The sequence below is a fragment of the Ambystoma mexicanum genome, chromosome 2q, assembly GCF_040938575.1.
Source record: "Ambystoma mexicanum isolate Mex_15411 chromosome 2q, UKY_AmexF1_1, whole genome shotgun sequence".
Classification (NCBI taxonomy): Eukaryota; Metazoa; Chordata; class Amphibia; order Caudata; family Ambystomatidae; genus Ambystoma; species Ambystoma mexicanum.
This window is the reverse complement of record NC_090924.1, coordinates 1,209,337,003-1,209,362,613: the sequence shown is the minus strand read 5'-3', so window position 1 is coordinate 1,209,362,613 and position 25,611 is coordinate 1,209,337,003.

Here is a 25,611-nt window from a genome sequence, read left to right as displayed (position 1 = left end):
CATCAATGCTGGGTGTGTGGGGTTACAGGGGGACATGAGTCGGGGCCTGTTGGCACGTGCCCGTCAATGCTGGGTGGGTGGGGTGCAGGGGGACATGAGTCAGGCCTGCCCGTGAATGCTGGGTGGGTGGGGGTGCTGGCTGCTGGGGGACATGAGTCGGGGCCTGCCCGTCAATGCTGGGTGGGTGGGGGTGCATGGGGACATGAGTCAGGCCTGCCTGTGAATGCTGGGTGGGTGGGGGTGCTGGGGTGCTGGGGGACATGAGTCGGGGCCTGCCCGTCAATGCTGGGTGGGTGTGCAGGTGGACATGAGTCGGGCCTGCTGTCAGGTGCCTGTCAATGCTGGGTGGGTGGGGGTGCAGGGGGACATGAGTCGGGTCCTGCTGGCATGTGCCCGTCAATGCTGGGTGGGTGGGGTGCAGGGGGACATGAGTCAGGCCTGCCCGTGAATGCTGGGTGGGTGGGGGTGCTGGGGGACATGAGTCGGGGCCTGCCTGTCAATGCTGGGTGAGTAGGGGTGCAGGGGGACATGAGTCGAGGCCTGCTGACAGGTGCCGCCGTCAATGCTAGGTGGGTGGGGGTGCAGGGGGACATGAGTCGGGGCCTGCCCGTCATTGCTGGGTGGGTGGGGGTGCAGGGGGACATGAGTCGGGGCCTGCCCCTCAATGCTGGGTGGGTCGGGGTGCAGGGGGGCATGAGTCGGGGCCTGCCCGTCATTGCTGGGTGGGTGGGGGTGCAGGGTGACATGAGTCGGGTCCTGCCCGTCAATGCTGGGTGGGTGGGGTGCAGGGGGACATGAGTCGGGGCCTGACTGTCAATGCTGGGTGGGTGGGGGTGCAGGGGGACATGAGTCAGGACCTGCCCGTCAATGCTGGGTGGGTGGGGGTGCAGGGGGACATGAGTCGGGGCCTGCCTGTCAATGCTGGGTGGGTGGGGGTGCAGGGGGACATGAGTCAGGACCTGCCCGTCAATGCTGGGTGGGTGGGGGTGCAGGGGGACATGAGTCGGGGCCTGCTGACAGGTGCCACCGTCAATGCTAGGTGGGTGGGGGTGCAGGGGGACATGAGTCTGGGCCTGCCCGTCATTGCTGGGTGGGTGGGGGTGCAGGGGGACATGAGTCGGGGCCTGCCCGTCAATGCTGGGTGGGTGGGGGTGCAGGGGGATATGAGTGGGGGCCTGCCCGTCAATGCTCGGTGGGTGGGGGTGTAGGGGGACATGAGTGGGGCCTGCTGGCAGGTGCCCGTCAATGCTGGGTGGGTGGGGGTGCAGGCGGACATGAGTCTGGGACTGCAGGCAGGTGCCCGTCAATACTGGGTGGGTGGGGTGCATGGGGACATGAGTCGGGGCCTGCTGGCAGGTGCCCGTCAATGCTGGGTCGGTGGGGGTGCAGGGGGACATGAGTCGGGGCCTGCTGGCAGGTGCCCGTCAATGCTGGGTGGGTGGGGGTGCAGGGGGACATGAGTCGGGGCCTGCCCGTCAATGCTGGGTGGGTGGGGGTGCAGGGGGACATGAGTCGGGGCCTGCCCGTCAATGTTGGGTGGGTGGGGGTGCAGGGGGACATGAGTCGGGGCCTGCCTGTCAATGCTGGGTGGGTGGGGGTGCAGGGGGACATGAGTTGGGGCCTGCCCATCAATGCTGGGTGGGTGGGGGTACAGGGGGACATGAGTCGGGGCCTGCCTGTCAATGCTGGGTGGGGGTTGTGCAGGAGGACATGAGTCGGGGCCTGCTGGCAGTTGCCCGTCAATGCTGGGTGGGTAGGGGTGCAGGTGGACATGAGTCAGGGCCTGCCCGCCTATGCTGGGTGGATAGGGGTGCACAGGGACATGAGTTGGGGCCTGCTGGCAGGTGCCTATCAACGCTGGGTGGGGTTGCACGGTGACATGAATCGGGGCCTTCTGGCAGCTGCCCGTCAATGCTGGGTGGGTGGGGGTGCAGGGGGACATGAGTCGGGGCCTGCTCGTCAATGCTGGGTGGGTGGGGGTCCAGGGAGACATGAGCCGGGGCCTGCCCGTCAATGCTGGGTGGGTGGAGTTGCAGGGGGACATGAGTCGGGGCCTGCTTTCAGGCACCCATCAATGCTGGGTGGGTGGGGGTGCAGGGGGACATGAGTCGGGGCCTACCCGTCAATGCTCGGTTGGTAGGGGTGCAGGGGATATGAGTCGGGCCTGCCCGTCAATTCCGGGTGGGTGGGGGTGCAGGGGGACATGAGTGGGGCCTGCTGGCAGGTGCCCATCAATGCTGGGGGGGTGGGGATACAGGGGGACATGAGTCGGGCCTTCCCATCAACGCTGGGTGGGTGGGTGTGCAGGGGGACATGAGTCGGGGCCTGCCCGTCAATGCTGGGTGGGTGGGGGTGCAGGAGGACATGAGTCGGGGCCTGCCCATCAATGCTGGGTGGGTGGGGGTGCAGGGGGACATGAGTTGGGGCCTGCTGGCAGGTGCCCGTCAATGCTGGGTGGGTGGGGGTGCAGGAGGACATGAGTCGGGGTCTGCCCGTCAATGATGGGTGGGTGGGGGCGCAGGGGGACATGAGTCGGGGCCTGCCCGTCAATGCTGGGTGAGTTGGGGTGCAGCGGGATATGAGTCGGGGCCTGCTGGCAGGTGGCCATCAATGCTGGGTCGGTGGGGTTACAGTGGGACATGAGTCGGGGCCTGCTGGCACGTGCCCGTCAATGCTGGGTGGGTGGGGTGCAGGGGGACATGAGTCAGGCCTGCCCGTGAATGCTGGGTGGGTGGGGGTGCTGGGTGCTGGGGGACATGAGTCGGGGCCTGCCCATCAATGCTGGGTGGGTGGGGGTGCAGGGGGACATGAGTCAGGCCTGCCCGTGAATGCTGGGTGGGTGGGGGTGCTGGGGTGCTGGGGGACATGAGTCGGGGCCTGCCCGTTAATGCTGGGTGGGTGGGGGTGCCACTGGACATGAGTCGGGCCTGCTGGCAGGTGCCTGTCAATGCTGGGTGGGTGGGGGTGCAGGGGGACATGAGTCGGGGCCTGCTGGCATCTTCCCGTCAATGCTGGGTGTGGTGCAGGGGGACATGAGTCAGGCCTGCCCGTGAATGCTGGGTGGGTGGGGGTACTGGGGGACATAAGTCGGGGCCTGCCCGTCAATGCTGGGTGGGTAGGGGTGCAGGGGGACATGAGTCAGGGCCTGCCCGTCAATGCTGGGTGGGTAGGGGTGCAGGGGGACATGAGTCGGGGCCTGCCCGTCAATGCTGGGTGGGTGGGGGTGCAGGAGGACATGAGTCGGGGCCTGCCCATCAATGCTGGGTGGGTGGGGGTGCAGGGGAACATGAGTTGGGGCCTGCTGGCAGGTGCCCGTCAATGCTGGGTGGGTGGGGGTGCAGGGGGATATGAGTGGGGGCCTGCTTGTCAATGCTGGGTGGGTGGGGGTGCAGCGGGACATGAGTCGAGGCCTGCCTGTCAAGGCTGGGTGGGTGAGGGTGCAGGGGGACATGAGTCGAGGCCTGCTGACAGGTGCCGCCGTCAATGCTAGGTGGGTGGGCGTGCAGGGGTACATGAGTCGGGGCCTGCCCGTCATTGCTGGGTGGGTGGGGATGCAGGGGGACATGAGTCGCGGCCTGCCCGTCAATGCTGGGTGTGTGGAGGTGCAGGGGGGCATGAGTCGGGGCCTGCCCGTCATTGCTGGGTGGGTGGGGGTGCAGGGGGACATGAGTCGGGTCCTGCCCGTCAATGCTGGGTGTGTGGGGGTGCAGGGGGGCATGAGTCGGGGCCTGCCCGTCATTGCTGGGTGGGTGGGGGTGCAGGGGGACATGAGTCGGGTCCTGCCCGTCAATGCTGGGTGGGTGGGGGTGCAGGGGGACATGAGTCGGGGCCTGCCCGTCAATGCTGGGTGGGTGGGGGTGCAGGGGGACATGAGTCAGGACCTGCCCGTCAATGCTGGGTGGGTGGGGGTGCAGGGGGACATGAGTCGGGGCCTGCTGACAGGTGTCACCGTCAATGCTAGGTGGGTGGGGGTGCAGGGGGACATGAGTCGGGGCCTGCCCGTTAATGCTGGGTGGGTGGGGGTGCAGGGGGATATGAGTGGGGGCCTGCCCGTCAATGCTGGGTGGGTGGGGGTGTAGGGGGACATGAGTGGGGCCTGCTGGCAGGTGCCCGTCAATGCTGGGTGGGTGGGGGTGCAGGCGGACATGAGTCGGGGACTGCTGGCAGGTGCCCGTCAATGCTGGGTGGGTGGGGGTGCAGGCGGACATGAGTCGGGGACTGCTGGCAGGTGCCCGTCAATGCTAGGTGGGTGGGGGTGCAGGGGGACATGAGTCGGGGCCTGCCCGTCAATGCTGGGTGGGTGGGGGTGCAGGGGGATATGAGTGGGGGCCTGCCCGTCAATGCTGGGTGGGTGGGGGTGTAGGGGGACATGAGTGGGGCCTGCTGGCAGGTGCCCGTCAATGCTGGGTGGGTGGGGGTGCAGGCGGACATGAGTCGGGGACTGCTGGCAGGTGCCCGTCAATGCTGGGTGGGTGGGGTGCAGGGGGACATGAGTCGGGGCCTGCCCGTCAATGCTGGGTGGGTGGGGGTGCAGGGGGACATGAGTCGGGCCTGCCTGTCAACGCTGGGTGGGTGGGTGTGCAGGGGGACATGAGTCAGGGCCTGCCTGTCAATGCTGGGTGGGTGGGGGTGCAGGGGGATATGAGTGGGGGCCTGCCCGTCAATGCTGGGTGGGTGGGGGTGCAGGGGGACATGAGTCGGGACCTGCCTGTCAATGCTGGGTGGGTGGGGGTGCAGGGGGACATGAGGCAGGACCTGCCAGTCAATGCTGGGTGGGTGGGGGTGCAGGGGGACATGAGTCGAGTCCTGCTGACAGGTGCCGCCGTCAATGCTAGGTGGGTGGGGGTGCAGGGTGACATGAGTCGGGGCCTGCCCGTCATTGCTGGGTGGGTAGGGGTGCAGGGGGACATGAGTCGGTGCCTGCCCGTCAATGCTGGGTGGCTGGGGGTGCAGGGGGATATGAGTGGGGGCCTGCCCATCAATGCTGGGTGGGTGGGGGTGTATGGGGACATGAGTGGGGCCTGCTGGCAGGTCTCGTCAACGCTGGGTGGGGTTGCAGGGGGACATGAATCGGGGCCTTCTGGCATGTGCCCGTCAATGCTGGGTGGGTGGGGGTGCAGGGGGACATGAGTCGGGGCCTGCCCGTCAATGCTGGGTGCGAGGGGTTTAGGGGGACATGAGTCGGGCCTGCCCGTCAATGCTGGGTGGATGGGTGTGCAGGGGGACATGAGTCGGTGCCTGCTTGTCAATGCTGGGTGGGTGGGGGTGCAGGGGGATATGAGTGGGGGCCTGCCTGTCAATGCTGGGTGGGTGGGGGTGCAGGGGGACATGAGTCGAGGCCTGCCTGTCAAGGCTGGGTGGGTGAGGGTGCAGGGGGACATGAGTCGAGGCCTGCTGACAGGTGCCGCCGTCAATGCTAGGTGGGTGGGGGTGCAGGGGGACATGAGTCGGGGCCTGCCCGTCATTGCTGGGTGGGTGGGGGTGCAGGGGGACATGAGTCGCGGCCTGCCCGTCAATGGTGGGTGTGTGGGGGTCCAGGGGGGCATGAGTCGGGGCCTGCCCGTCATTGCTGGGTGGGTGGGGGTGCAGGGGGACATGAGTCGAGTCCTGCCCGTCAATTCTGGGTGGGTGGGGGTGCAGGGGGACATGAGTCGGGGCCTGCCCGTCAATGCTGGGTGGGTGGGGGTGCAGGGGGACATGAGTCAGGACCTGCCCGTCAATGCTGGGTGGGTGGGGGTGCAGGGGGACATGAGTCGGGGCCTGCTGACAGGTGTCACCGTCAATGCTAGGTGGGTGGGGGTGCAGGGGGACATGAGTCGGGGCCTGCCCGTCAATGCTGGGTGGGTGGGGGTGCAGGGGGATATGAGTGGGGGCCTGCCCGTCAATGCTGGGTGGGTGGGGGTGTAGGGGGATATGAGTGGGGCCTGCTGGCAGGTGCCCGTCAATGCTGAGTGGGTGGGGGTGCAGGCGGACATGAGTCGGGGACTGCTGGCAGGTGCCCGTCAATGCTGGGGGGTGGGGTGCAGGGGGACATGAGTCGGGGCGTGCTGGCAGGTGCCCGTCAATGCTGGGTGGGTGGGGGTGCAGAGGGACATGAGTCGGAGCCTGCTGGCAGGTGCCCGTCAATGCTGGGTGGGTGGGGGTGCAGGGGGACATGATTCGGGGCCTGCCCGTCAATGCTGGGTGGGTGGGGCTGCAGGGGGACTTGAGTCGGGCCTGCCCGTCAATGTTGGGTGGGTGGGGGTGCAGGGGGACATGAGTCGGGGCCTGCCCGTCAATGCTGGGTGGGTGGGGGTGCAGGGGGACATGAGTCGGGGCCTGCCCATCAATGCTGGGTGGGTGGGGTATAGGGGGACATGAGTCGGGGCCTGCCTGTCAATGCTGGGTGAGGGGGTGCAGGAGGACATGAGTCGGGGCCTGCTGGCAGTTGCCCGTCAATGCTTGGTGGGTAGGGGTGCAGGCGGACAAGAGTCAGGGCCTGCCTGCCTATGCTGGGTGGATAGGGGTGCACAGGGACATGAGTTCGGGCCTGCTGGCAGGTGCCCATCAACGCTGGGTGGGGTTGCACGGTGACATGAATCGGGGCCTTCTGGCAGCTGCCCGTCAATGCTGGGTGGGTGGCGGTGCAGGGGGACATGAGTCGGGGCCTGCCCATCAATGCTGGGTGGGTGGGGGTGCAGGGGGACATGAGCCGGGGCCTGCCCGTCAATGCTGGGTGGGTGGGGGTGCAGGGGGACATGAGTCGGGGCCTGCCTGTCAATGCTGGGTAGGTGGGGGTGCAGGGGGACATGAGTGGGGCCTGCTGGCAGGTGCCCGTCAACGCTGGGTGGGGTTGCAGGGGGACATGAATCGGGGCCTTCTGGCAGGTGCCCGTCAATTCTGGGTGGGTGGGGGTGCAGGGGGACATGAGTGGGGCCTGCTGGCAGGTGCCTGTCAATGCTGGGGGGGTGGGGGTACAGGGGGACATGAGTCGGGCCTGCCCGTCAATGCTGGGTGGGTGGGGGTGCAGGAGGACATAAGTCGGGCCTGCCCATCAATGCTGGGTGGGTGGGGGTGCAGGGGGACATGAGTCGGGGCCTGCTGGCAGGTGCCCGTCAATGCTGGGTGGGTGGGGGTGCAGGAGGACATGAGTCGGGGCCCGCCCGTCAATGCTGGGTGGGTGGGGGCGCAGGGGGACATGAGTCGGGCCTGCCCGTCAATGCTGGGTGAGTTGGGGTGCAGCGGGACATGAGTCGGGGCCTGCTGACAGTTGGCCATCAATGCTGGGTGGGTGGGGTTACAGGGGGACATGAGTCGGGGCCTGTTGGCACGTGCCCGTCAATGCTGGGTGGGTGGGGTGCAGGGGGACATGAGTCAGGCCTGCCCGTGAATGCTGGGTGAGTGGGGGTGCTGGCTGCTGGGGGACATGAGTCGGGGCCTGCCCGTCAATGCTGGGTGGGTGGGGGTGCAGGGGGGACATGAATCAGGCCTGCCTGTGAATGCTGGGTGGGTGGGGGTGCTGGGGTGCTGGGGGACATGAGTCGGGGCCTGCCCGTCAATGCTGGGTTGGTGGGGGTGCAGGTGGACATGAGTCGGGCCTGCTGTCAGGTGCCTGTCAATGCTGGGTGGGTGGGGGTGCAGGGGGACATGAGTCGGGTCCTGCTGACATGTGCCCGTCAATGCTGGGTGGGTGGGGTGCAGGGGGACATGAGTCAGGCCTGCCCGTGAATGCTGGGTGGGTGGGGGTGCTGGGGGACATGAGTCGGGGCCTGCCTGTCAATGCTGGGTGAGTAGGGGTGCAGGGGGACATGAGTCGAGGCCTGCTGACAGGTGCCGCCGTCAATGCTAGGTGGGAGGGGGTGCAGGGGGACATGAGTCGGGGCCTGCCCGTCATTGCTGGGTGGGTGGGGGTGCAGGGGGACATGAGTCGGGGACTGCCTGTCAATGCTGGGTGGGTGGGGGTGCAGGGGGGCATGAGTCGGGGCCTGCCCGTCATTGCTGGGTGGGTGGGGGTGCAGGGTGACATGAGTCGGGTCCTGCCCGTCAATGCTGGGTGGGTGGGGGTGCAGGGGGACATGAGTCGGGGCCTGCCTGTCAATGCTGGGTGAGTGGGGGTGCAGGGGGACATGAGTCAGGACCTGCCCGTCAATGCTGGGTGGGTGGGGGTGCAGGGGGACATGAGTCGGGGCCTGCCTGTCAATGCTGGGTGGGTGGGGGTGCAGGGGGACATGAGTCAGGACCTGCCCGTCAATGCTGGGTGGGTGGGGGTGCAGGGGGACATGAGTCGGGGCCTGCTGACAGGTGCCACCGTCAATGCTAGGTGGGTGGGGGTGCAGGGGGACATGAGTCTGGGCCTGCCCGTCATTGATGGGTGGGTGGGTGTGCAGGGGGACATAAGTTGGGGCCTGCCCGTCAATGCTCTGTGGGTGGGGGTGCAGGGGGATATGAGTGGGGGCCTGCCCTTCAATGCTGGGTGGGTGGGGGTGTAGGGGGACATGAGTGGTTCCTGCTGGCAGCTGCCCGTCAATGTTGGGTGGGTGGGGGTGCAGGCGGACATGAGTCGGGGACTGCAGGCAGGTGCCCGTCAATGCTGGGTGGGTGGGGTGCATGGGGACATGAGTCGGGGCCTGCTGGCAGGTGCCCGTCAGGTGCCCGTCAATGCTGGGTGGGTGGGGGTGCAGGGGGACATGAGTCGGGGCCTGCCCGTCAAAGCTGGGTGGGTGGGGGTGCAGGGGGACATGAGTCGGGGCCTGCCCGTCAATGTTGGGTGGGTGGGGGTGCAGGGGGACATGAGTCGGGGCCTGCCTGTCAATGCTGGGTGGGTGGGGGTGCAGGGGGACATGAGTTGGGGCCTGCCCATCAATGCTGGGTGGGTGGGGGTACAGGGGGACATGAGTCGGGGCCTGCCTGTCAATGCTGGGTGGGGGTTGTGGAGGAGGACATGAGTCGGGGCCTGCTGGCAGTTGCCCGTCAATGCTGAGTGGGTAGGGGTGCAGGTGGACATGAGTCAGGGCCTGCCCGCCTATGCTGGGTGGATAGGGGTGCACAGGGACATGAGTTGGGGCCTGCTGGCAGGTGCCCATCAACGCTGGGTGGGGTTGCACGGTGACATGAATCGGGGCCTTCTGGCAGCTGCCTGTCAATGCTGGGTGGGTGGGGGTGCAAGGAGACATGAGTCGGGGCCTGTTCGTCAATGCTGGGTGGGTGGGGGTCCAGGGGGACATGAGCCGGGGCCTGCCCGTCAATGCTGGGTGGGTGGAGTTGCAGGGGGACATGAGTCGGGGCCTGCTTTCAGGCACCCATCAATGCTGGGTGGGTGGGGGTGCAGGGGGACATGAGTCGGGGCCTGCCCGTCAATGCTCGGTTGGTAGGGGTGCAGGGGATATGAGTCGGGCCTGCCCGTCAATTCTGGGTGGGTGGGGGTGCAGGGGGACATGAGTGGGGCCTGCTGGCAGGTGCCCGTCAATGCTGAGGGGGTGGGGGTACAGGGGGACATGAGTCGGGCCTTCCCGTCAACGCTGGGTGGGTGGGTGTGCAGGGGGACATGAGTCGGGGCCTGCCCGTCAATGCTGGGTGGGTGGGGGTGCAGGAGGACATGAGTCGGGGCCTGCCCATCAATGCTGGGTGGGTGGGGGTGCAGGGGGACATGAGTTGGGGCCTGCTGGCAGGTGCCCGTCAATGCTGGGTGGGTGGGGGTGCAGGAGGACATGAGTCGGGGTCTGCCCGTCAATGCTGGGTGGGTGGGGGTGCAGGAGGACATGAGTCGGGGTCTGCCCGTCAATGCTGGGTGGGTGGGGGCGCAGGGGGACATGAGTCGGGGCCTGCCCGTCAATGCTGGGTGAGTTGGGGTGCAGCGGGACATGAGTCGGGGCCTGCTGGCAGGTGGCCATCAATGCTGGGTGGGTGGGGTTACAGGGGGACATGAGTCGGGGCCTGCTGGCACGTGCCCGTCAATGCTGGGTGGGTGGGGTGCAGGGGGACATGAGTCAGGCCTGCCCGTGAATGCTGGGTGGGTGGGGGTGCTGGGTGCTGGGGGACATGAGTCGGGGCCTGCCCGTCAATGCTGGGTGGGTGGGGGCGCAGGGGGACATGAGTCGGGCCTGCCCGTCAATGCTGGGTGAGTTGGGGTGCAGCGGGACATGAGTCGGGGCCTGCTGGCAGGTGCCTGTCAATGCTGGGTGGGTGGGGGTGCAGGAGGACATGAGTCGGGGGCCTGCCCGTCAATGCTGGGTGGGTGGGGGCGCAGGGGGACATGAGTCAGGCCTGCCCGTGAATGCTGGGTGGGTGGGGGTGCTGGCTGCTGGGGGACATGAGTCGGGGCCTGCCCGTCAATGCTGGGTGGGTGGGGGTGCAGGGGGACATGAGTCGGGGCCTGTTGGCACGTGCCCGTCAATGCTGGGTGGCTGGGGTGCAGGGGGACATGAGTCAGGCCTGCCCGTGAATGCTGGGTGGGTGGGGGTGCTGGCTGCTGGGGGACATGAGTCGGGGCCTGCCCGTCAATGCTGGGTGGGTGGGGGTGCAGGGGGACATGAGTCAGGCCTGCCTGTGAATGCTGGGTGGGTGGGGGTGCTGGGGTGCTGGGGGACATGAGTCGGGGCCTGCCCGTCAATGCTGGGTGGGTGTGCAGGTGGACATGAGTGGGGCCTGCTGTCAGGTGCCTGTCAATGCTGGGTGGGTGGGGGTGCAGGGGGACATGAGTCGGGTCCTGCTGGCATGTGCCCGTCAATGCTGGGTGGGTGGGGTGCAGGGGGACATGAGTCAGGCCTGCCCGTGAATGCTGGGTGGGTGGGGGTGCTGGGGGACATGAGTCGGGGCCTGCCTGTCAATGCTGGGTGAGTAGGGGTGCAGGGGGACATGAGTCGAGGCCTGCTGACAGGTGCCGCCGTCAATGCTAGGTGGGTGGGGGTGCAGGGGGACATGAGTCGGGGCCTGCCCGTCATTGCTGGGTGGGTGGGGGTGCAGGGGGACATGAGTCGGGGCCTGCCCGTCAATGCTGGGTGGGTCGGGGTGCAGGGGGGCATGAGTCGGGGCCTGCCCGTCATTGCTGGGTGGGTGGGGGTGCAGGGTGACATGAGTCGGGTCCTGCCCGTCAATGCTGGGTGGGTGGGGGTGCAGGGGGACATGAGTCGGGGCCTGACTGTCAATGCTGGGTGGGTGGGGGTGCAGGGGGACATGAGTCAGGACCTGCCCGTCAATGCTGGGTGGGTGGGGGTGCAGGGGGACATGAGTCGGGGCCTGCCTGTCAATGCTGGGTGGGTGGGGGTGCAGGGGGACATGAGTCAGGACCTGCCCGTCAATGCTGGGTGGGTGGGGGTGCAGGGGGACATGAGTCGGGGCCTGCTGACAGGTGCCACCGTCAATGCTAGGTGGGTGGGGGTGCAGGGGGACATGAGTCTGGGCCTGCCCGTCATTGCTGGGTGGGTGGGGGTGCAGGGGGACATGAGTCGGGGCCTGCCCGTCAATGCTGGGTGGGTGGGGGTGCAGGGGGATATGAGTGGGGACCTGCCCGTCAATGCTGGGTGGGTGGGGGTGTAGGGAGACATGAGTGGGGCCTGCTGGCAGGTGCCCGTCAATGCTGGGTGGGTGGGGGTGCAGGCGGACATGAGTCGGGGACTGCAGGCAGGTGCCCGTCAATACTGGGTGGGTGGGGTGCATGGGGACATGAGTCGGGGCCTGCTGGCAGGTGCCCGTCAATGCTGGGTCGGTGGGGGTGCAGGGGGACATGAGTCGGGGCCTGCTGGCAGGTGCCCGTCAATGCTGGGTGGGTGGGAGTGCAGGGGGACATGAGTCGGGGCCTGCCCGTCAATGCTGGGTGGGTGGGGGTGCAGGGGGACATGAGTCGGGGCCTGCCCGTCAATGTTGGGTGGGTGGGGGTGCAGGGGGACATGAGTCGGGGCCTGCCTGTCAATGCTGGGTGGGTGGGGGTGCAGGGGGACATGAGTTGGGGCCTGCCTATCAATGCTGGGTGGGTGGGGGTACAGGGGGACATGAGTCGGGGCCTGCCTGTCAATGCTGGGTGGGGGTTGTGCAGGAGGACATGAGTCGGAGCCTGCTGGCAGTTGCCCGTCAATGCTGGGTGTGTAGGGGTGCAGGTGGACATGAGTCAGGGCCTGCCCGCCTATGCTGGGTGGATAGGGGTGCACAGGGACATGAGTTGGGGCCTGCTGGCAGGTGCCCATCAACGCTGGGTGGGGTTGCACGGTGACATGAATCGGGGCCTTCTGGCAGCTGCCCGTCAATGCTGGGTGGGTGGGGGTGCAGGGGGACATGAGTCGGGGCCTGCTCGTCAATGCTGGGTGGGTGGGGGTCCAGGGAGACATGAGCCGGGGCCTGCCCGTCAATGCTGGGTGGGTGGAGTTGCAGGGGGACATGAGTCGGGGCCTGCTTTCAGGCACCCATCAATGCTGGGTGGGTGGGGGTGCAGGGGGACATGAGTCGGGGCCTGCCCGTCAATGCTCGGTTGGTAGGGGTGCAGGGGATATGAGTCGGGCCTGCCCGTCAATTCCGGGTGGGTGGGGGTGCAGGGGGACATGAGTGGGGCCTGCTGGCAGGTGCCCGTCAATGCTGGGGGGGTGGGGATACAGGGGGACATGAGTCGGGCCTTCCCGTCAACGCTGGGTGGGTGGGTGTGCAGGGGGACATGAGTCGGGGCCTGCCCGTCAATGCTGGGTGGGTGGGGGTGCAGGAGGACATGAGTCGGGGCCTGCCCATCAATGCTGGGTGGGTGGGGGTGCAGGGGGACATGAGTTGGGGCCTGCTGGCAGGTGCCCGTCAATGCTGGGTGGGTGGGGGTGCAGGAGGACATGAGTCGGGGTCTGCCCGTCAATGCTGGGTGGGTGGGGGCGCAGGGGGACATGAGTCGGGGCCTGCCCGTCAATGCTGGGTGAGTTGGGGTGCAGCGGGATATGAGTCGGGGCCTGCTGGCAGGTGGCCATCAATGCTGGGTCGGTGGGGTTACAGGGGGACATGAGTCGGGGCCTGCTGGCACGTGCCCGTCAATGCTGGGTGGGTGGGGTGCAGGGGGACATGAGTCAGGCCTGCCCGTGAATGCTGGGTGGGTGGGGGTGCTGGGTGCTGGGGGACATGAGTCGGGGCCTGCCCGTCAATGCTGGGTGGGTGGGGGTGCAGGGGGACATGAGTCAGGCCTGCCCGTGAATGCTGGGTGGGTGGGGGTGCTGGGGTGCTGGGGGACATGAGTCGGGGCCTGCCTGTCAATGCTGGGTGGGTGGGGGTGCCACTGGACATGAGTCGGGCCTGCTGGCAGGTGCCTGTCAATGCTGGGTGGGTGGGGGTGCAGGGGGACATGAGTCGGGGCCTGCTGGCATCTTCCCGTCAATGCTGGGTGGGTGGGGTGCAGGGGGACATGAGTCAGGCCTGCCCGTGAATGCTGGGTGGGTGGGGGTACTGGGGGACATAAGTCGGGGCCTGCCCGTCAATGCTGGGTGGGTAGGGGTGCAGGGGGACATGAGTCAGGGCCTGCCCGTCAATGCTGGGTGGGTAGGGGTGCAGGGGGACATGAGTCGGGGCCTGCCCGTCAATGCTGGGTGGGTGGGGGTGCAGGAGGACATGAGTCGGGGCCTGCCCATCAATGCTGGGTGGGTGGGGGTGCAGGGGGACATGAGTTGGGGCCTGCTGGCAGGTGCCCGTCAATGCTGGGTGGGTGGGGGTGCAGGAGGACATGAGTCGGGGTCTGCCCGTCAATGCTGGGTGGGTGGGGGCGCAGGGGGACATGAGTCGGGGCCTGCCCGTCAATGCTGGGTGAGTTGGGGTGCAGCGGGACATGAGTCGGGGCCTGCTGGCAGGTGGCCATCAATGCTGGGTGGGTGGGGTTACAGGGGGACATGAGTCGGGGCCTGCTGGCACGTGCCCGTCAATGCTGGGTGGGTGGGGTGCAGGTGGACATGAGTCAGGCCTGCCCGTGAATGCTGGGTGGGTGGGGGTGCTGGGTGCTGGGGGACATGAGTCGGGGCCTGCCCGTCAATGCTGGGTGGGTGGGGGCGCAGGGGGACATGAGTCGGGCCTGCCCGTCAATGCTGGGTGAGTTGGGGTGCAGCGGGACATGAGTCGGGGCCTGCTGGCAGGTGCCTGTTAATGCTGGGTGGGTGGGGGTGCAGGAGGACATGAGTCGGGGCCTGCCCGTCAATGCTGGGTGGGTGGGGGCGCAGGGGGACATGAGTCGGGCCTGCCCGTCAATGCTGGGTGAGTTGGGGTGCAGCGGGACATGAGTCGGGGCCTGCTGACAGTTGGCCATCAATGCTGGGTGGGTGGGGTTACAGGGGGACATGAGTCGGGGCCTGTTGGCACGTGCCCGTCAATGCTGGGTGGGTGGGGTGCAGGGGGACATGAGTCAGGCCTGCCCGTGAATGCTGGGTGGGTGGGGGTGCTGGCTGCTGGGGGACATGAGTCGGGGCCTGCCCGTCAATGCTGGGTGGGTGGGGGTGCAGGGGGACATGGGTCAGGCCTGCCTGTGAATGCTGGGTGGGTGGGGGTGCTGGGGTGCTGGGGGACATGAGTCGGGGCCTGCCCGTCAATGCTGGGTGGGTGTGCAGGTGGACATGAGTCGGGCCTGCTGTCAGGTGCCTGTCAATGCTGGGTGGGTGGGGGTGCAGGGGGACATGAGTCGGGTCCTGCTGGCATGTGCCCGTCAATGCTGGGTGGGTGGGGTGCAGGGGGACATGAGTCAGGCCTACCCGTGAATGCTGGGTGGGTGGGGGTGCTGGGGGACATGAGTCGGGGCCTGCCTGTCAATGCTGGGTGACTAGGGGTGCAGGGGGACATGAGTCGAGGCCTGCTGACCGGTGCCTCCGTCAATGCTAGGTAGGTGGGGGTGCAGGGGGACATGAGTCGGGGCCTGCCCGTCATTGCTGGGTGGGTGGGGATGCAGGGGGACATGAGTCGGGGCCTGCCCGTCAATGCTGGGTGGGTCGGGGTGCAGGGGGGCATGAGTCGGGGCCTGCCCGTCATTGCTGGGTGGGTGGGGGTGCAGGGTGACATGAGTCGGGTCCTGCCCGTCAATGCTGGGTGGGTGGGGGTGCAGGGGGACATGAGTCGGGGCCTGACTGTCAATGCTGGGTGGGTGGGGGTGCAGGGGGACATGAGTCAGGACCTGCCCGTCAATGCTGGGTGGGTGGGGGTGCAGGGGGACATGAGTCGGGGCCTGCCTGTCAATGCTGGGTGGGTGGGGGTGCAGGGGGACATGAGTCAGGACCTGCCCGTCAATGCTGGGTGGGTGGGGGTGCAGGGGGACATGAGTCTGGGCCTGCCCGTCATTGCTGGGTGGGTGGGGGTGCAGGGGGACATGAGTCGGGGCCTGCCCGTCAATGCTGGGTGGGTGGGGGTGCAGGGGGATATGAGTGGGGGCCTGCCCGTCAATGCTGGGTGGGTGGGGGTGTAGGGGGACATGAGTGGGGCCTGCTGGCAGGTGCCCGTCAATGCTGGGTGGGTGGGGGTGCAGGCGGACATGAGTCGGGGACTGCAGGCAGGTGCCCGTCAATACTGGGTGGGTGGGGTGCATGGGGACATGAGTCGGGGCCTGCTGGCAGGTGCCCGTCAATGCTGGGTCGGTGGGGGTGCAGGGGGACATGAGTCGGGGCCTGCTGGCAGGTGCCCGTCAATGCTGGGTGGGTGGGGGTGCAGGGGGACATGAGTCGGGGCCTGCCCGTCAATGCTGGGTGGGTGGGGGTGCAGGGGGACATGAGTCGGGGCCTGCCCGTCAATGTTGGGTGGGTGGGGGTGCAGGGGGACATGAGTCGGGGCCTGCCTGTCAATGCTGGGTGGGTGGGGGTGCAGGGGGACATGAGTTGGGGCCTGCCCATCAATGCTGGGTGGGTGGTGGTACAGGGGGACATGAGTCGGGGCCTGCCTGTCAATGCTGGGTGGGGGTTGTGCAGGAGGACATGAGTCGGGGCCTGCTGGCAGTTGCCCGTCAATGCTGGGTGGGTAGGGGTGCAGGTGGACATGAGTCAGGGCCTGCCCGCATATGCTGGGTGGATAGGGGTGCACAGGGACATGAGTTGGGGCCTGCTGGCAGGTGCCCATCAACGCTGGGTGGGGTTGCACGGTGACATGAATCGGGGCCTTCTGGCAGCTGCCCGTCAATGCTGGGTGGGTGGGGGTGCAGGGGGACATGAGTCGGGGCCTGCTCGTCAATGCTGGGTGGGTGGGGGTCCAGGGGGACATGAGCCGGGGCCTGCCCGTCAATGCTGGGTGGGTGGAGTTGCAGGGGGACATGAGTCGGGGCCTGCTTTCAGGCACCCATCAATGCTGGGTTGGTGGGGGTGCAGGGGGACATGAGTCGGGGCCTGCCCGTCAATGCTCGGTTGGTAGGGGTGCAGGGGATATGAGTCGGGCCTGCCCGTCAATTCCGGGTGGGTGGGGGTGCAGGGGGACATGAGTGGGGCCTGCTGGCAGGTGCCCGTCAATGCTGGGGGGGTGGGGATACAGGGGGACATGAGTCGGGCCTTCCCGTCAACGCTGGGTGGGTGGGTGTGCAGGGGGACATGAGTCGGGGCCTGCCCGTCAATGCTGGGTGGGTGGGGGTGCAGGAGGACATGAGTCGGGGCCTGCCATCAATGCTGGGTGGGTGGGGGTGCAGGGGGACATGAGTTGGGGCCTGCTGGCAGGTGCCCGTCAATGCTGGGTGGGTGGGGGTGCAGGAGGACATGAGTCGGGGTCTGCCCGTCAATGCTGGGTGGGTGGGGGCGCAGGGGGACATGAGTCGGGGCCTGCCCGTCAATGCTGGGTGAGTTGGGGTGCAGCGGGATATGAGTCGGGGCCTGCTGGCAGGTGGCCATCAATGCTGGGTCGGTGGGGTTACAGGGGGACATGAGTCGGGGCCTGCTGGCACGTGCCCGTCAATGCTGGGTGGGTGGGGTGCAGGGGGACATGAGTCAGGCCTGCCCATGAATGCTGGGTGGGTGGGGGTGCTGGGTGCTGGGGGACATGAGTCGGGGCCTGCCCGTCAATGCTGGGTGGGTGGGGGTGCAGGGGGACATGAGTCAGGCCTGCCCGTGAATGCTGGGTGGGTGGGGGTGCTGGGGTGCTGGGGGACATGAGTCGGGGCCTGCCCGTCAATGCTGGGTGGGTGGGGGTGCCACTGCACATGAGTCGGGCCTGCTGGCAGGTGCCTGTCAATGCTGGGTGGGTGGGGGTGCAGGGGGACATGAGTCGGGGCCTGCTGGCATCTTCCCGTCAATGCTGGGTGGGTGGGGTGCAGGGGGACATGAGTCAGGCCTGCCCGTGAATGCTGGGTGGGTGGGGGTACTGGGGGACATAAGTCGGGGCCTGCCCGTCAATGCTGGGTGGGTAGGGGTGCAGGGGGACATGAGTCAGGGCCTGCCCGTAAATGCTGGGTGGGTAGGGGTGCAGGGGGACATGAGTCAGGGCCTGCCCGTCAATGCTGGGTGGGTGGGGGTGCAGGCGTACATTAGTCGGAGCCTGCCAGTCAATGTTGGATGGGTGGGGGTGCAGGGGGACATGTGTCATTGCTCACTAGTGCATGGTGACATGAGGGCTGGCTGCGGGACATGCCCAGGGTGGATTATATTCCTGCGGGTCATGGCCAGGGTGGATGGGCTGCCTGCAGGACATGGCCAAGGGTGCAGGGTAGTCCCCTGTGATGGTGCCTGCCGGCAGGGCCTGGGGAGGGGGTAGAGGTCACAACTGGGAGGTCCCACCCACCAATTCGCATGTGGCACTCCCCGTGCACCCCTCAGAATACACGTACCCCGCTCTCCAAGCGGAATCGTGTGTGAAACTACCCGCGCACACCTCAGAATACACGTACCCCGCTCTCCAAGCGGAATCGTGTGTGAAACTACCCGCGCACCCATCAGAATACACGTACCCCGCTCTCCAACTAAATCACGTGTGAAAATCAATGCGCACCCCTCAAAATACACGTACCCCGATCTCCAAACAAAATCGCATATGAAACTGCACGCAACCCTCAGAATACACGTACACATCTCTCTAGGTGAAATCGCGTGTGAAACTCCCCACGCACCCCTCAGAATACATGTACCCCACTCAACCAGCGAATTTGTGTCTGAAACTCCCTGTACACCCCTCATAATACACGTACCCCGCTCTCCAAGCGAAATCGCGTGTGAAAATCCCTGCGCACCCGTCAAAATACACGTACCCCGATCTCCAAACAAAATTGCGTGTGAAACTCCCTGTGCAACCCTCAGAATACACGTACCCCGCTCTCCAAGCAAAATCGCGTGTGAAAATCCCCACGTACACCTCAGAATACACGTACCCCGATTTCCAAGCGAAATTGCGGGTGATACTCCCCGCACACCCCTAAGAATACATGTACCCCGCTCAGCCAGGGAAATCGCGTGTGGAACTCCCTGCGCCCCTCTCAGAATACACGTACCCCGATCTCCAAGCAAAATCGCATGTGGTACTCCCCGTGCATCCATCAGAATACACATACCCCGCTCTCCAAGCGGAATCGCGTGTGGAACTCCCCGCCACTCCTCAGTATACACGTACCCTGCTCAGCCAGTGAATTTGCGTGCGAAACTCCCGGCGCACCCATCAGAATACACATACCCCGCTCTCCAAGCGAAATCGCATGTGAAAATCCCTGCGCACCCCTCAAAATACACGTACCCCGATCTCCAAACAAAATCGCATGTGAAACTCTGCGCACAACCCTCAGAATACACGTACACCGCTCTCTAAGCGAAATCACGTGTGAAACTTCCCGTGCACCCCTCAGAATACACGTACCCCACTAAGCCAGCGAATTTGCATGTGAAAATCCCCCCGCACCACTCAGAATACACGTACCCCACTCTCCAAGCGAAATTGCATGTGAAACTGCACGCAACCCTCAGAATACACGTACACATCTCTCTAGGTGAAATCGCGTGTGAAACTCCCCACGCACCCCTCAGAATACATGTACCCCACTCAACCAGCGAATTTGTGTCTGAAACTCCCTGTACACCCCTCATAATACACGTACCCCGCTCTCCAAGCGAAATTGCGTGTGAAAATCCCTGCGCACCAGTCAAAATACACGTACCCCAATCTCCAAACAAAATTGCGTGTGAAACTCCCTGTGCAACCCTCAGAATACACATACCCCGCTCTCCAAGCAAAATCGCGTGTGAAAATCCCCACGTACCCCTCAGAATACACGTACCCCAATCTCCAAGCGAAATTGCGGGTGATACTCCCCGCACACCCCTAAGAATACACGTACCCCTCTCAGCCAGGGAAATCGCGTGTGGAACTCCCTGCGCCCCTCTCAGAATACACGTACCCCGATTTCCAAGCAAAATCGCATGTGGTACTCCCCGTGCATCCATCAGAATACACATACCCCGCTCTCCAAGCGGAATCGCGTGTGGAACTCCCCGCCACTTCTCAGTATACACGTACCCTGCTCAGCCAGTGAATTCGCGTGAGAAACTCCCGGCGCACCCATCAGAATACACATACCCCGCTCTCCAAGCGAAATTGCATGTGAAAATCCCTGCGCACCCCTCAAAATACACGTACCCCGATCTCCAAACAAAATCGCATGTGAAACTCTGCGCGCAACCCTCAGAATACACGTACACCACTCTCTAAGCGAAATCACGTGTGAAACTTCCCGTGCACCCCTCAGAATACACGTACCCCACTCAGCCAGCGAATTTGCATGTGAAAATCCCGCGCACCACTCAGAATACACGTACCCCACTCTCCAAGCGAAATCGCGCGTGAAACTCCCTGCGCACCCCTCAAAATACACGTACCCCAATCACCAAACAAAATCGCATGTGAAACTCCCTGCGCAACCCTCAGAATACAAATACCCCGATCTCCAAGTGATATCACGTGTGATATTCCCTGCGCACCCCTCAGAATACACGTACACCATTCTCCAAGCGAAATCGCGTGTGTAAATCCCCACGCACCCCTCAGAATACACGTACCCCACTCTCCAAGCGAAATCGCGTGTGAAACTCCCTGCGCACCCCTCAAAATACACGTACCCCAATCACCAAACGAAATCGCATGTGAAACTCCCTGCGCAACCCTCAGAATACAAATACCCCGATCTCCAAGTGATATCACGTGTGATATTCCCTGCGCACCCCTCAGAATACACGTACACCATTCTCCAAGCAAAATCGCGTGTGTAAATCCCCACGCACCCCTCAGAATACACGTACCCCGATCTGCAAGCAAAATCGCAGGTGATACTCCCCGCGCACCCCTAGGAATACACGTACCCCGCTCAGCCAGCAAAATCGCATGTGGAACTCCCCGCGCACCCCTCAGAATACACGTACCCCGCTCAGACAGCAAAATCACGTGTGGAACTCCCCGCGCACCCCTCAGTATACACGTACCCCACTCAGCCAGTGAAATCGCGTGTGGAACTCCCCATGCACCCCTCAGAATACACGTAACCCGATCTCCAAGCGAAATCACGTGTGAAACTCCCCGCGCACCCCTCAGAATACACGTACCCCGCTCAGACAGTGAAATTGCGTGTGGAACTCCCTGCACACCCATCAGAATACATGTACCTGGCTCAGACAGTGAAATCGCGTGTGGAACTCTGCACGCATCCCGGGGTTACATGCATGCAACCCATCCACCCTCAAAATTCCCCACAGGCAGCCCATCACCCCAGTGCATGCCCCACTGGCTGCCCACACCACAGGGTGGAGTTGTACACGTGATTTCGCAAGCACGAGGGGGGGTACATGTATTCTGAGGGGTGCGTGGGGTTTTTTACATGCGTTTTCATGGTTGGGGGGCTGTATGCTGGTCCACTGGTCTTTGCGCCATGTACTGGATTTGTGTGCTGTTCATGGCGCACGGGGCGGGGTTGGGGGCGTAACTGGCACTGCTGCAGGGTCGCTGCGGCACTTTGCACCACGACTGGTTTTGGATGTTAGAATCCATGAATACGCTGTGCGCTGACATGGGTTTTGGCGCACGCGGCTGGCGCAGAATGCTGCACACGCACACTGTGCGCAAACCGCGTGCGCCACTTGTGCGCCGAATTCTATGAATTACCCTGTAAATCTTCTCTCCGTCTGTTCCTGCATGCACATGGGGAGGCTGCATGCCATACGGGCAGCGTTCAGGGACCCCTGGTAAATGCTGTCATAAAGTACAGCACGGGCAACAACTGGAAGACAGAGAGAGATATACTTCAAACGGAGACGAATAGGGATATTTAAAAGTGTGAGTCAAATAAATAATAAAAGGCAACCTAAACCAGTTGTCAAAATAACATAAGCCAATTCAGTCTCAGCTGCTTGATTACATTCAATAACATCAAGAGAATATCGTCTCTGTGAGCTCAGCTTGGCTATGTTTAACCAAACCCACAGGTCTTGGCTTTTCTTACCACAAAACTGGGCACTTTGTGGAGGGGTAGATTGTTTAATAGGCACTCACTGTCCTGTTTTTTTTTTTAAGTGTTCTTGAAATCTCGTAGAACCTAGTTCAGTGGGATCAGGTCATCTTCATCTCATGCATCCAGCATAAGATCTTTTCAAAGTATCTCCAAGCCCACGTGTGCCTGAACGCTAGGCGTGCAAAATGCTGCTGCAGGGGTTTGAGAAAGTTGAGGAATTGCCATAGCATTAGCTAGGGAACATTTCATTTAGCCTCACCTTCACTTTCTTGTTTGCTAGCTCCGTGTCCATCCGTCCTAGCTCGTTCCCCAAAATACCAACCTTAATTACCATCTACGCAATCTGCAACTGATTCATTCCTTCAAAGGGGGATGGTGGCACTGGGCTCTCTTTCTTCTTCTGTATGGGCCCGATTCATGGAATTATTTGTGTGGGAAATAGGGAATTTGCGTGCCAAACTGCATGCAAAATCCTGTTTGTCGATTCATGGAATCGCATGCACAGTACTTTTCCAGGACTTGCATGTAGTGTGCGCAGGCTCTGCACATCTCTGCGAGCAATCGAGCGCTATTGCGCGAGACACCACGCACCGCATGGGCGTGGCTTGCGCAGAGGGCTGGGAAAGGGGCCGAACAGAGAAAATGGGGATGAACATGTGAAAAAGTGGGTGTTCTGAAGTACGGGCCACAGGCAGTCCCACGCACGCCCACAATTGCGCCAGATGACAAGTATTCATGGATCCACCAGTGCAGCCTCACAGAATAGAAATGGCCACGTAAATCACTTGATCTCTACGCCACCCGAAGGCAGGCATGAAGAGACTACTGCATAGGAATTCTAGCTCAGAGGTGGGTTTGCATGTTGTATTTAGGGGCGTGTGTACACAACCGGGATTCTGATCTAAGGTAGGGGTGTGTGTAAGCAGTCTAACGGTTTACAGGGGTTTGCATGCAGATTTTACAGGGGTTTGCATGCAGATTTTCTGAGTTGAACCCGAGTTGCAAATTTTCATAAGCATGTTGTTGGGGTCCCGGCAGCAGTTATGGGGGACCCTGTGCTGGGTTCTCGAGATGCAGGCCTGCTTGCGGTGGACCCCACACACTGTTTCAAGGGTGTGTGAATTTGTGCCAGGAGGAGCATGCAAAGGCAGCTGTTCTGGCTGTTTATGCTTTGATTGGGGGCCTGTCAGGAGTGTTATCTGTGCGACTTACGAATACAGTTACTTTGCACAGGATATTCCATGGATACACGGGGAGTGCATTTTTTATTCTGGGCACAGGCTTGCGCGGTGTTGTTCTGGGCGCATGGCAATTGCAGGAGAAATGTACACTTTTCCATGAATTAAGCACTATGTCTCCCTTGTGGTGAGTTGTGCAATGGAGTATCATTCCCCTAAAGTGAACTGACAACAGAAAAGACTTTCTGAAAGAGCGAGAGAGGCACCATTCACAAGATAAATCGACTTGTTGGATTGTGCATTTTGCTTGCTGCCATGATGAAAAGGGTTCCCCTGTAACATCTGATAGCTGGCTAATGGACATGGACAGGTGAAGTTCAAAGAGACCTTTAACATATGTCGAATTCAGGCCAATCAAAAAATCCATTTAGGGGGTCATGAGAACAGCTTATCAAATGTCTGTGCAAAAGACAAAGAAAATAGCCTCAAAATGAATTCCCTCATGAAGAAGAATGTATATGCGATGGAGTGACATCTGTTGACCGAATTCAACATTTTTTTACTTACAAACTGAATAAGAGTCACATATTTTGCATTTTGACCCTAAAATATATTCATAAAAAATCATAACTTTATAAGGGAAGCGTTTAGAAACATGACACTAACTGAAAATTGGAGATGTATAATAGGTCATTCACCGAAACCTGAAATCTGCCTGCGGCATCATGGAAAGACATACAGATAAATAGGAAAAATAATTGTCTCTGCAAATACAAACTACACAGGACCATTCAATATCTTGAATTATTCCTTCTGATCTACAGAATATAATGATCCCTATTTTATTAAATACATTCAAATCCAGAGTTACACTGTTTAAAAGAAATTCCTCTTCAAAGGTTTAGGAGTCAGTTTGTCACTCGCTTCTAGATCATGAGACTGGTGTGAGCCAAACCTAACCACAAGATGAGGGAAGGAGCCAAAGATTTTAAAATTGATGGAACTTATATACATAGAAGGAATTAGAATATTCATATTGAAGAATATTTTGAATACACCTGGAAGGAGATGGCTGGGGTACTGAAACCATCTGTATGATTGGCAGTAGAAAGCAACAGAGGCCCTTTTAGAGAGAAATGGTCAGCCCCTATTAGAAATTGGATTTCAGCCAGCCAGCTGAAAAGGACATTGCTAAGTCAGCAGCTCCAGAATGAGGGTCTAAGACCAGTCCTCAAAACATGAAGCCACATTTAAAATGTAAGTAGAGCCCTGAGATAACACCTAAACATCCCTGTACAGTATACATGGTCACATTTTGATACTAGTAAACTGGGAATCAAGGGGTATGCTAATAGAGTTAGAGGTGCACCATTAAATATGGTGCCTTGGGTCTCCTATTTCAATTGAGTACCAGGTCAGTTGTCATTTCCCAAAATGCGTTTTTACATTGAGAGGTGCAGTTCAGAATTTACATTATTTGGTGCGATGTAAACAATCTACTCTCTGTAAAATTAAGCACCATTAAAAATAGAACCATTGGCTCATTTAGGCCATAGAGACCTCATAAAATATTATTATTTTCCCCCACTCCCAATTGCATTGGAAGACTCAGTAAAGGATCCCTGTGAGTCACTAAAGCAGTCTGACTTGCCCGAGGAGCACCAGCAAAAAAGCTTTCTAAGTGTACAAGACACACTAATAAGGCCCTCAACTCTAAATTTGGATGACACCTTGCCCTCCACTCCGCAGCTGGATACGTCCTTATTATCCTCGGTAGTATCTGCGGAGTTGGATGGAAGGGTTAGATTATCTACAGGGCCGTCAACACCGGTAAGGGCATGGGGCGGGGGGCTCGACCATGTGCACCTCCACAAATCCAGTTTGGGCAAAATGGAGGAGCACCCCTTAGCGTCCATATCTCAACCCCTCGCAGAGGACACAAGAGAAGTGAAGGGTATGTTTGGAAGCGGAAACCGGGGGGATTCTAGGCCGATCTTCATAAATGCTCCAGTCCAACAATTCCTATTGCTCCTCTAAATCATAACTTTGAGGAAACAGCCCATATCCTTGCATCTGAAGAGTCTAATACCGAAGACTTTGTCCATCCGTTAGAATCCTTTCCGGTCCTAACCAGGATCCTCAATTTCCTGGATAAGGGGCATGAAAGGACACACACAGAGATTCAGGAACTACGAATCATGATGGTAGAATGCTTGGAAAAAGTAAGTAGGGTGGGAGGGTTTGTGCATGCTCTGAATATATACAAAAAAGATATCCTACCACAACCAGAGAAGGAAACCAAGGTGTGGCATAATATAGGATGCCAAACGAGGGACGAAGTCATACAGAATAAGCATCATAACAAAAATGCACAAGAGAGCTCCACTGAAGAATTAAAGGACTTGAAGAAGTTGATTATGATCAACTCGGAGAAAATAAAAAATGTGGGAAACCAGAGAGAAATGGAGTATGAAATTAGAGACAGTAAAGAAACTAATGTCTCAGAATTAAGTATTGGAAGTAAATCCGACAGCCCATCTGTTCTATTGAGGGTCTTAGAAGAGGAGGTGACGGAGAAGCAGACATTGAAACAAACACAAGGCTTAGATCCCAACCAGGGAGAAGATCAACCCTTTGTACGTGTCATTTCACGTAGAGAAAAGAAAATGAGGGCAAGAGCTATTAAAAGAAGAGCTAAGAGTGAAAGGATTGCCAACTCAGGATCATCAAAGAAATCACAAAACCAACCCTCCTTAAAAATAAAAAATACGAACATGAACATGAAAGATATTTGTAGTTTATCAGGTGAGGGTGGTACATTAGATTTTACCCAACTTAATGAAGAAAGTAAGTTGGCATTGGATGTAAAGGAAGACTCAGGTGGACAGGATCTGGGAAAAGTGGGCACTCCCACACAGACAGTAGAAACTGTATGTAAGGTCCATGATGCTGAATACGGAGAAGCCCAAAACACCCCATCTGAAGCCATGGACCATAAGGGGAAAATTGCTACTACTAAACAAAAAATAAAAAAATAGAAACAATTAGAAAAAAAAAGATCTCAAAAAGTCATAT